The sequence below is a fragment of the Budorcas taxicolor genome, chromosome 22, assembly GCF_023091745.1.
Source record: "Budorcas taxicolor isolate Tak-1 chromosome 22, Takin1.1, whole genome shotgun sequence".
Lineage (NCBI taxonomy): Eukaryota > Metazoa > Chordata > Mammalia > Artiodactyla > Bovidae > Budorcas > Budorcas taxicolor.
The window spans coordinates 21,068,891-21,081,741 of NC_068931.1; the positions used below are offsets into that span (position 1 = coordinate 21,068,891).

The 12,851-nt window shown below is 47.0% G+C and overlaps 1 protein-coding gene across 4 annotated transcripts in view; it reads right to left on the reverse strand.

Moving 5' to 3' along the window:
* FHOD3 (formin homology 2 domain containing 3) overlaps nucleotides 1-12,851 on the reverse strand; it is a 530,296-nt gene that overhangs the window by 81,455 nt on the left and 435,990 nt on the right. The gene's annotated exons all lie outside the window — the stretch shown is intronic.

The following is a 12,851-nucleotide window of genomic DNA, read 5'->3' on the forward strand; positions in this document are numbered from 1 at the left end:
CTGCTGGGGTGACCGTCGTCTCCAAAACTACATCCTGACCAGAATGCAGGCTCAGTGTTTATAAGGCCTCACTGCAAATCTGCAGTGTGTGATGCTATGCTATTGACAAACCAATTAAAGAACATTCACACACAGTCCATCAAGCCAAACCACCAAAGACAGAGAAGGGAGGGGACAGGGGGCATACACCTGGGCTTCTCACTCCTGACACCTTCTGCACAGAATACACCAGGTGACAGGCGTGTCCAGGACACAACACATACTCCTGCTTCAGAGGGCTCAGCACCGGGCCATAAAATCGCATCGAGGGGTCACGGTGGTATGGGGCCAGGCAGCCAGGTGAGGGACCTGAGAACCGAGTAAGAAGTCCCTGGACAAGATGCACAGCTGAGTCCTCCTCGAGCTGCATTAATCAAGCCCAGGAACAACGAGGCACGAGTAACCTGGGGGACAAGACTCTGCCCTCCTTTCACGTCCAAGGGCCCCCAGTGTGGTCTTGGGACCACTACCTGCTCAGAAAGTTCTCATGGACACTTAGGAAACACCCCAAAACTAGACACTGAACTCCAGAACATTTCTGCTCCCCTTCACTTTCTTTGTCCGCACCTTTATTACCAACAGAGAAGGCAATGGCACCCCACTCCAGTACTCTTGCCTGGAGAATCCCATGGATGGAGGAGCCTGGTAGGCTGCAGTCCAAGGGGTCACTAGGAGTCGGACATGACTGAGCGACTTCACTTTCATGCACTGGAGAAGGAAATGGCAACCCACTCCAGTACTCTTGCCTGGAGAGTCCCAGGGACGGGGGAGCCTGGTGGGCTGCCGCCTATGGGGTCGCACAGAGTTGGACACGACTGAAGTGACAGCAGCAGCAGCTATCACCAACAGTCCCCTCCACAAACATAGAGCTGTTCCTTTGGAGTCACCACCCCAAGCCACGCCCGCTGCTCTCCCAGCACACTGGGGGAAAGTACCATCCACACTGGCTGAATCCCAGGGAAACAGGAGGAACCACGCAGGCCTGCAGGGAAAGTTCTCAGGGAGCTAAGGCATTTGCCAATACCGAGGGATGAAAATTCCTCACAACATTTCATGGACACCCAGCAATGGTGTCAGTGGTGAGAAGCACACGGACACACAACCCAGATCCAGCACTATAGACCTCGTTCTTATTGTCACGGAGGTTGCAGAGATGCTAAGAGATCCCACACAACACCCGTGACTTCCGTACAGCAAAGGTGGGCAAACCCGACCGTCAGAGGACACAGGGAAGACCCCCACCCCTCAGTTCCCACCAGCCACAATAAACGAATATTTGTAAGTGTGATGGATATTCTAAGAGGAAAGGCATGGTGCCCTGGGAGGGTCTGGCAAGGGTTTCTGGCAAAGCCTGGGAAGGGTCCTAAGACCCTGTACTAAAATGGTACTAAGCACAGTCTTCAAGGGTGAAAAGGAACTAAAGAGGGAAAACTCGGCATGAGAGTTCTGGGTAGAGGGAGGAGCGCGTGCAGAGACCAGGAGCCCACGGCAAGCAGGAGGAATGAAAGACGTCTGGGGTCGGGGACTGGGGCAACAAGCCTTGAGGGTGAGTTAGGGACCTGGGGCTTCACACTGCGGGGGATGACGGGTGCTTAGGAAGAGACGGGCCATGTTCCACGTGACCCAAGAGAACTCCTGAGTATACCCACGTCACAGACAAACCACAGTTCCCGCGGGGATAGCTGAGATGGGCCGGTAGCTTCCGGGGGAGACTCCTAGTCAGTGTGGGGTGAACATTCAGGAAGCAAACCCTGCAGACAAAGAGGCTGAGGAGAAAGAGGTAAATGCCAGCCAGTGGGGCTCAAGAGGAGAAGAAAATGCATAAAGGGCATCACTGGAAGAACACACGGGCAAGGAATCCCCTGGGCGGGGCGGGGGGGGGGAAGGGGGCACTGTGTTCGTATCCAAGGGGCACGGGAGTGTTGCAGGCCAGTGGCCAGAGCACAAACTGTCTACCAAACCACAACCTCTCTGTGGGGAAGGGTCTCTCACTGCTCTCAGAAAGCGAGGGTGGAGGGAAACTGCTAAGGCTTAGGTCCAGGTGCCAGACAACCCTTCTCCCTGCGGTGGGTGCAAGCTTGGAAATGAAATGAGGACATGGCAAGAAATGCTTGGCAACACAGAAGGCGTCCAGAGCTGGGATCTGTCTTCCTGGACCACATCCTGAGACAGCAGACTGATGGGATCTTGGCATTGCGAGGACACACTTAGCAAAGGCCAGAAAAATGCATTTGGCCGGAACCTGCAGTGACCTGATTCAGAGAACTTTAAATTTTAAGGTTGGAGGTGGGGGAGTAGAAGGGAGGAGAAAGGAAAAAAAAACTGTCTAAAGAGATATGGGGGATTTCCCTGGCAGTCCAGTGGTTAAGAATCCACTTTCCAATGCAAAAGATGCATGTTTGATCCCTGGTTAGGGAACTAAGACCCCACATGCTGCGGAGCACGTAAGCCCACAAGCCACAGCGAAGATCCTGTGTGCTACAACAAAGACCCAACCCAGCCAAACAGTTAAACATTAAAATGAGATATGGTAGGGGATAACGTGGGCTTCCCTGCTGGCTCAGGCAGTAAAGAATTCACCTGCAATGAGGGAGACCTGGGTTCGATCCCTGGGTCAGGAAGATCCCCTGGAGGAGGGAATGGTAACCCACTCCAGTATACTTGCCTGGAGAATTCCATGGACAGAGCAGCCTGGTGGGCTACAGTCCATGGGGTCGCAAAGAATTGGACACGAGTGAGTCTCACAAACACACACACACACACGCGCGCGGGATAATTTACAGAATGTGGAAGATACAATAGGAAGGAAGAGATCTACAGTATATTCAAAAGAAGTAACAAGGAACTGGGTTGCTGCCAGCCTGTGGGGAGGGACTCATAAACTGAGCATGAACACTAAAAGGGAGTCTTTATCCAAAGGAAACAGATGTTACCGCAGAGAGGTTGGGAGCCGGGATGAGAACCATCAACCTGAGAACCACAGGGGAAGAGGAAAAACATAACTGTGTTTTTTGAGATAAAAGAAAAGGGTGCCCTGTCTAACGACCGGGATGTCCTTGATACAGATCACAAAACTGGGCAACGGAAGAGGAGCGAGCAGGTCTTGAGGATTTCAGGCAGTTCATCCCTGTTTCAAGTCAGCTAGGGCAGACATCAACTCAGACTAGCTAGTTCTTAGCCCCGCACTAACTTCTCATCTGATCTTACCTGACCTCAGGCTCTGCTTGGCCTTAAGTGAATTAAAAACAAAAGCTACCATCTACAGAGTGCCTCTGACACATGGGTGCTGTCCCAGGAAACAGGGGCACGTCACCCTATTTACTTCTCTTATCAACGATGTGAAGATTAATGTCCCCATGTGAGAAACGAGGAATGGTGTTCAGAGAGGTTAAGTAACTCATCCAGGGCCACACAGCATGCTGGATACTCTTGGCCTGCTCCAAGACCCATTCTCTGTCCTGCTTTGTGCCCTGGGAGGTCAGCCTCTGTAGGGAGGCGCTCCTGCGTTTGCTTTCCCTCTCACTTCCAGGTGGATCAGCCCTGGGAGGCACCTGCAAACGCAGGAGGAAGGAGAGGCTGGTGTGTTCATGTTCCTGCTCTTCATGAGGGGCCAATTGGGCAGAAGATGTCAGGCCAGCATTTCTGTCCTCAGGGCTCCCTTCCCAAGGCTACGGCTCTTACCCAGCCCGAGCTGTTCCCTTTAGCTTTTCCAGGCCTGGAGGCAGAAATGGTGTTGGCAGTTCCCCCCTGCTGCTCGTCTCTGGGCACTTCCGTGCACTTTGAAGGTCCCACTCTGCACCTCTGCACATGGTCCCTTCACAGCCTGCCCGTGGGCCCTTTGAGCATGCGTCACCTACTTCCAACAGACCCTTATGACGAGCAGAGCTGGGATTTGACCTTGGATCGGCCTGATTGAAAAGCCTGGGCTGTTAATCATGATGTTACACTGTGTGGTGGGTGACTTAAGCCACAAACACAAGTACATAACCATTCCTGAAAAAAAACAAAACAAAAAGTGGGCATGAAAGTTCCAGCTCTGCTTTCATCAATGTCCCTGACAGCTGAGTCCAGAGTGTCCAACTGGAATCCCCTGTCATGCAATTTCTCTTTGAAGAGATAAACGGCTGGTAGAAAGATCTGAATTTAATAAGTCTTTGGGTGGCTTCAATTGATTTCAGTCTGTGATGGTGTCTTGATGACTTTGCCAGGACTTGGCTTTCTGGCAGGTCTTATGAAACTGAGGGTTGGGCCAGCCAGTTCTATGATAGCTGCTCCAAATGGTGTGGATTCCAGGGACCTCCTCAGTTCAGAGCTAATAACTAACACCATGGACTTTAAACTTGTGGTTTAATCATATAAACGTGAAAAAGGTCCCAAGAGAAAATGCTCACAACTTTGAAAATTCTTTAGATTTTGCCATTGGTGTTGGGCCAATTCTTTCTAAGCTGTTCACTCAGATTCGCCCTGGAGCCAGATTTCTCAGACTCAGTACTCTGGATATCTGGGGTCAGATACATCTTTGTTGTGGGCAGGGGGGCTGCAGCCTATTGTCCTATGCATTGTCGGATATTCAGCAGCATTCCTGGCTTCTTCCCTCTGGAGACCAATAGCAGCTCCTTCCCAGTTCTGACAACCAAAAATATCTCCTGCTGCTGCTGTTGCTAAGTCGCTTCAGTTGTGTCCGACTCTGGGCGACCCCAGAGACGGCAGCCCACCAGGCTCCCCCATCCCTGGGATTCTCCAGGCAAGAACACTGGAGTGGGTTGCCATTCCAGACACTACCAAATGTCCCCCTGAGAGCAAAAACCACTCCTGGCTGAGAATCATTGCTCTATAGGAACAGGTTCATTAGGATGGGTCCAAATTCAGTTCACTTCGGCTTATTCCAAAAAAGACACATATTACCTGCAAAATACTGATTTACCAGTCTAATGAATTTGTATGCCTTTAAAATACAGCCCAGCTTTGCCCTCAAAATTAGAGCCAGAGTTTTCAAACAGGCTTGGGCCTAAACCACCCCTTAAGATGAAATCCATATATGTTCAAAATTACTTTCAAAAGCCCTTTTGGAAGATACCACCTTGGAGATCCCATACGCGCCCTCAGAGTTCCAACAATCCAGTTTTCACTGAGCTTCCGTGGAACGCTGTAAGAAGTCCTGGGCTTACAGTCACGGGCCACGTTCTCTCCAACTATAGGTCCTTGGACTCTTAAATCACACTGGATGCAGCAAGTTGTTTAAACCACAAGAGACACAGGAGGTTCAAGAATGCCTCAAGAGAAAGAGAGAGAACAAGACACCTTTCCACCCTGAGGGTGGTTTGGTCCTGATGGAGCGTAACGTGTAGAGGTGTTAATGGTCATAAGAGACTCATTGTGGAGACTGGATACCCAAGAGTCTTGAGTGCCATGCAAGGTCTTAAGTTCATGTTGCAGATGACGGAGAGCCACTAACAGGTTTTAAAATCATGGTATAGACATGATTTGGGGGGGAGGGAGGGGGTTGGGCTATAAGAAGAACCTGGGGAGGTGAGATATAGTAGAAGCTACAGAAATGGTCCAGATCAGAGATGGTTAAGATTGGACTGAAGCATTGACAATGGGGAGACAAGGGAGATGGCTGATTTGAGGGAAAAGAGCACATTGACATTTGGTGACCGACTAGATGTTGGGGTAAGCATTAAGGGAGAAGTCAAAGTTACCTATCTGCTTCCAACTTGAATAAGGAGGCCAAGAGAAATGGGCTTAACCAGACAAGGACTGGGAGGTATGAGCAGATTTGCTAGTTTTGTGGGGGAGAGATGAGGGACACCTCCCATCAAAATGCCCCTGACTGGTACTTGGTAAGTCCGAAGTGTCTAAGGAGTATTCAGATGGTGATGTCTAAGGAGGTTGGATACATGAGTCCTGAGCTCAGGAAGGCCACAGCTGGAGAGGCAGACACGGTGGATTTCAGCACCGTGAAATTTTAGCACCGGCAGGTTGCTAAAAATCACAGATGGGCCTATGAAGGTGCAGGAGGTGTGGCATGAACACAGGGGGTTGCTGGAGAAGGAATCCTGGAAAAATCTGACACCTAGGGGGCAGCTAAAAGAAGAGTCAGTAAGAAGATTGAGACAAAATGAGGACACATGTGAGACAAGATGATGAAATCACAATGACAGAAGACGATGATGACATAGAAGCCCAATAACGTGTTCGAGTCTAGAGAGTTCTAGAAGAAAGAGACAGTTGCTGAACCTAGAAAGTCAACAAAAAGCTGCTGGGACTTCCCAGTGTATCTGGTGGAGGTGGCTTCTTTAGAAGATCTCACAGCTTTGGAAAGGTCTTGAAAAAGTATCCTTTTAGGGACTGGAAAACCAGTGTTTGATTATCCTGCCTCACTGCTGGTGTTGTATCATTTTGTACAAATGCCTTGTAGGAGTGGGTGGGGGAAGGGTACGGGGGAGGAGGGGCGCTGTGGGGGGGAAAGAGGGGAGATGGAGATGGCAGAGGAGAGAGCAAAGTCCTGAGCACAGGTAAGGAGGCGAGAAGAAACCTGAGATTTACTCTTCTTTGCTGTACCACAGCCCCCGCCCGGGGAGGCCTTCTGACTGTAGCTGGAAACACTTACCCAAGGCTTTCCCCTGGGATGAAAGGCACTCCTGTCTCTCCGGATGCCCTGGAGCACCTCCAGACGCACACGGCGCCTGCTCCAGACTGGGCTTTACAGCTCCTGATACTCCTTCTTCTTGTCAAATAGGAACAAACAAGCCAATGGCTGTTTCAAACTTGGATTTTTTGTTTACATTAAACAGTTTTTAGAATGAAAATTTGATGATAAAGGTCAGTTAAAAATCACCATAACCCCAATCTTGGAAACAATTCTCCCTGGGTCTATCATTTCTGGAGTCTTATAAGCAAAGCCACCATAGCCTTGATTCTGGACCATCCTTCTAAGGAGGTATGCATAGAAAACAGTCTTGTAAGACAGAGACAGTCTCCCACTGGAACCAACCACTACTTGGTTTATCGCCCACTGTGAGCAAGATCACGTCTCCCTCTGGGACAAAGGGAAGATGCGCTTACTGCCCAATAAAGACTTGAGATCCTTAAACTCAGGGTTCCACTCAGTGTGGATGCAGGTGTCACGTGGGCTTATTCACATCACCTTGTGGAAACTGCGACTTGCAGAAATGGCACAAATGCTGCTATCTTGGCTACTACTATCGCTGTGAGTAATAAAGTCCTTTGTTTCTGACCCAGGAGTTTCGTGTCTTCTGCCAACATCCATGAGATCATGGCGGGCTAACTTACTAGCTTTTAAGTAGGGTGAAGTCTCAGACCTTTGGCAGATATTGACGCCTATTTGTCATCCATGAGATTATCATGGCGCTCATGTAATATCCTGCTTTAACAATAGTCCCAATGCCACTCTGAGCCTTATCTTTACTTAAGTAAACTTCTGCAGGATTTATACTTTGCTTCAGATAAACTCAGGACTATTTAATGTTTTATAAAATGGTACAAGAAGACACACTGCAGGCAACTGTCATTCTCTGTAAGAGGAAAAATGGGAAAGTACTATCTGTTCCTTTTTTTTAGGAACCAAGAAACGGCAAGCACAACACTCCCATGATTCACAAAGGCTGTCAAATGTCCTCCAGCAGGCACAGCAGGCAGGGCCCTGGCCTTGCCCTTGGGGTGAGTCCCTGAGAGATTCTGTCTCACTGAACAAATGGCATTAAGTAGCAGCAGTCAGGTGAGGTGGGGCAGCCCTGAGTCACAGAACCACCAGGAATCTAGTTTCCTGCCAGCTCACGAAATCCTGGACTGGAGGTGTCCAGAAGCTTTATGCAAGGGAACCAGCATGCATTAGGCTGATGATGGATGGTGTTCCATTGTTCCTGTGCCAGCTGGAAACAGGATGCCAGATGTTTCTGATCTCTACCCCGTGGACAGGGTAACCTAAGAGAGCACCTATTTGCCTGAAGGGCACTGAAAATATGTTACCCAATGAAGGTAACAAAGATGCTCAGTCAGTGACTGGTAACGATGACAGCAGCCATGACGAATGAAAATGAGGAAAAAGGATGATTCACTGAAAGAAATTGAACATTTTATGCCATTACTGTATGTCTATGTTTTATTTCCAGGTGTGAAGATCAGAAGACTAGAATTATCATGTTTACCAGTAAACGCTTACTGTAACGTTTACTGTAAATGCTTAGGGGCTTCCCGGTTAGCTCAACTGGTAAAGAATCCACCTGCAATGCAGGAGACCCTGGTTCTGTTCCTGGGTCAAGAAGTTCCCCTGGAGAAAGGATAGGCTACCCACTCCAGTATTCTTGGGCTTCCCTGGTGGCTCAGCTGGTAAAGAATCTGCCTGCAAGGTGGGAGACCTAGGTTCTATTCTTGGCTTAGAGAAAATATCAGTTTACCATGCCCATAATTTCTGTAAGTGCCTCCAGCTGAGTGCTGGTGAATAGGCCGTGACCACATAAGCCACATTTTATATTTCCAGTGCCGAAGAGTAAGACATTTGGAAATATGTAGGAATCAATTACAGGCAGAAAAACAATCATACTGTTGAACATATTTTTCCTTGACATAGAATTAATAGAGTATGGTAAATTTCTAAATGCATCTCTAACATGCTAGCTCTGTGTGTGAAATAAAGAGCACCGAGCTCAAAATAAGAAAAGTAATCTAGCCATTATGTGTGATTTCATGGCTATATTAATGAGTGAAATCACCTTATCAATTCTTGACAGCATCTTCCTTCTCCTGGGAAATGGTCATTTCTCTCATTTAGCCTCAGGGGGAACTCCGGTATTTGAGCCAGGGAGCCTGGAAAGAACACAGTTCTAGCCTCCAAGGAAGGCAGTTCAACCCTGAGACATCCTGCAGGGACCACCGTCAACACCTGGTTTCGAGATCAGCTATTTTCTCCACTTTGTTTCCATGAAATAGGTTACCAAGATCTGACACCCACTGGCATAATAGTTTACCTTGCTGCTTTGACTTCACTGTGGGCCCATAGATTGTCTCTTTTTTTTTTCCTGGCCATATTAACTGGCCTGTAGGATCTTAGTTCTCCAACCAGGGATTGAGCCCCAGGCCCTTGGAATTAAAAGTGCAGTCCTAAACACTGGACTGCCAGGGAGTTCCTAGATTATCATTGTTTTCAATCCTCAGAATAATTTCCTTAAAGCCACATCGAAGAACTCCATTCCAAAAGAACATTGCACCTTTTCTCTACCTAGTGAGGAAAACTTGTTTGTTTCCAGAGTCATCTGTGAATGCTTTAAAATAACAGGAAACATATTTATTGGATAGATATTCTGATGGATACCATGAGGGCTTGGTGAAAATAAGGAAAGCGTAATTCAAGCAATGGGACTTCCCTGGTGGGCCAGGGGATAAGACTCTGCCTACCAATGCAGGGGACACAGGTTCAAATCCTGGCCTGGGAAGATCCCATGTGCCGCGGAACAACTGAGCCCGTGTACCACAGCTCCGGAGCCTGTGCTTTGGAGCCCGGGAACTACAACTACAGAAGACCTGGTGCCCTAGAGCCTGTGTCTCACAACAAGGGAAGCACTGCAGTGAGAAGCCCTTGTATTGCAATGAAGAGAAGCCCCCTCTCTGCAACTAAAGAAAGCCAAGAAAGCCATCTCTGCAGCAATGAAGACCCAGTGCAGCCAATAAATAAATAAAATTTAAAAAATAATAATTAAAGCAATGGATGAAGAGAACAGTCCTTCCATGGCTACCTAAACTGGGGGCTAATTGTCTCCATTAATTAGAGCACAGCGCAAACGAAAGCACATGAATGTGTTTGGGCCTGGCAGCTTGACACAAAGGAAAAATATTCAGATCATCATCACCAGTTTTAGGCACCACTGGGACAAACACCTGCTATGAACCACAAGAGGGCCAGATGGAAAAATAATTCAAGCATACACTGACTTGATGGTGGGAGTAGCGGTGTGATTTACACAAAAGTTACAGCAGATTTAGCTGGGAAGGTTTTTGGCTGAAAGATCTCACTAGACGCCACATAATGCTACAGGTATTTTACCATTAACTCTTCCCTCTTCGTAAATATATTTTGTAAGGGAAAAGGGAGAGAAAGCTTTAATGTTTTCATATATTTTGTTATTAAAAGAATTCAAGTAAGAACTCACAAAGTGACCTTTAACCCTAAGGAATACATAATTCAGGAATAAATACTTGCTGTTCCTTTTTCTTTGTAAATATAATTCGGAAATGTAGGTCACAATTTTGATAGATACTGGGGAGAGGGTCATGAGGGGATGGCATGGGATTCTTGGGAGCACCACCACAGATACCATGGCACAATGAATGGCCGGGTTGGGAGTGAAACAGTGATTTTTTACTCCCAGCATGGCATCAGCCGGATCTGAAGCAAATCCCCATCTATCCGAGCCTCCACTGAAGTATGGATAAGAGCATCTCCCTTCTTTACTGAGATGCACCACAAAGCATTAAAGAGCAGCATTTGGAAGGAAGCAGCTAAGTGCTACAGAAATGTGAAATGAATTATTAGCATATGACCCCACAAAGATAAAGAATGAAAAAGCGAGTCAACCCCTGGCATGTTTGGACCATGTGCCAGGTGTTTGGTGCAGGGCAAACATCTGGATGTGTGATTATATATTTTATTCTTCCCCCAGTTGTGGGAATATTCTAAATATTAGGGATCAGCAAAACATGACTCTGAGCATTTGAAAAGGGGGACCTGGTGAAAAGCTGAGACCATTAACCGGGAACTAGTGGAATGCTTCCAAGAATGATAACAAACCAGGTGAAGAAAAACCCTTATGTCACACCTACTTTTGTGTTCTGGTCCAAAGGCTCCAAATGAGAAAGATGCTTCATCAGTTCGCTTGAAAGCATCCTCTTACAGCCTTTCTTCTTCTACACTTAGACTTTCCAACTGAATAACTCGGTTATATACTAGGACAAGGATGTTAGAACACTTTGCTGGCTCCAACTGATCTGATGGATGACAATAACTTAATATATGATGGAAGTGTCTCTAGATTCTATAAGAGCCACTGCTTCTCCCCTCTTCCCAAGGAAAAAGGAAACACCAATGCTATTTTGTTAATTTGTAACTGTGTCTAAATTCAAGCCGGGTATTCCTTTTTCTGATGTAGATAACCACTTAAGGTGTGACTTCAGTCAAACATTTTCTTACTCTCTGTTTACCCCTCCTCTGAAGAGAAAAATGACATTTGCTATTTATCTTTCTGAAAGCATACTGAAATAACCTTCCACAAATGCATATTATGTACATACAAATTATTTCCTGTGTTCTGATTAAAGTTTAAAATACTCTCTTTTTAAATGGATAGGATGGCTTGTTTGACTGACACTGGACAAAATACTTGAGGAGCTGTCTTGGTATTGCCACAAACATCAAATAGATTAAAAATCTCGAGGACAAACAGTATTTATAGATACTGACAATTCCTTCTTAGCGTGGGGCCATTCCGTACGTCACAGTTTGGACAAAACCCTTCTGTAAAATGCTGGAGATAACAACTCTTAGAGTTAAAAGTACCCAGATTTAGTCCTGAACCACAGCTTGCAGGGGGAATATTTTTTATATGGCCTCTGGAAATACCACCATTTAGATAGAACAGTGATATCAGGCCGAGTTTGGAAAGCACACTGCTGTTACAGAGAAATCTGTGTTCCTGATTCCCGGAGTCTTAACATTTTAAGACCGACATTACTCATCTAGGACTGAGCCGTCTGCCCAGGACAGTCTTCCACGGCTCCAGGACCAGGAGTAACAGGGCGTGATGGGGAGCTGGGATGGGACCAGCCTGCTCCAGGAGACTGAGCCCTGAAGCTCGGAGAGCCAGCAAAGAACTGGACAGACAAGATGGTTAAGTTACAGCCAGTTCTGCTGAGGTCATGGAGTCCTGCCTTGTTTAAATTAGACTTTACGCCATATTTAGTCAGCCTTCCTAGAGTTAAAAGTTTAGTGTCTCCGCTGTCTTCAGTTGGCTGAGCCTACAGCAGGCTGCAAGCCATAACACTCGATTAAACCAAACAGTGCTGGCTGCAGGGTTAGTCAACACGCAGCGCTAGGCGCCTGTACCCAAGAACTGTCCTCTCTGACAATGTGAAAGAAAACGGACCCACAATTTGCAGAGCTATCAGGAAAACTGCTGATGCTCCAAGGCTGCAGTGTACGATGGCACTGCTTTTCTCCAAATAAAGCTAAGACGACAGGCAATTTCTCCGGGGAGAGCCTGTCTGCATTCTAACACCCACCCCCATACCACAGGCCAGTCATCTTTACTATCTTCTTCTTTTTTCTTCTTCAATATTTTACTTCTGTTTGTATGAGGTCCGTGTTTCTTTGTTTGCTCTGATTAATCTTATCGTCTATCAGTGTAACTTAAACCAGATCGACAATTCCTACGGGAGGAACACTTACAAGGGGTCACCCTATTGGGCAGGGCCAATAAATAAAGAACATGCAAATGACAGAGGAATAAATTAGTTCTAATTTATTATCCTGTGAATTAGGATTAAATGTCAAAGTGAGCCTTATTTTCAGCATTCTCCCTTTCCAGTGATCACACACTGACAAGCTTTATAAATAATTTTGCTGTAGTAAGTGGCTCTGCAAACCCCTCGCTATTAGTGACAGCTAGGTCACAGCCACCCCTGAAGCTTCCCATTAGCTGCCTCTCAGTATGAGTTTGCACGTTGGGATGGTTCCTGCTGCCTAGAAGCCTGTCTGATGTTAATTACCCCATCAGTTCCCCTCTACTCTCCCTTCACTC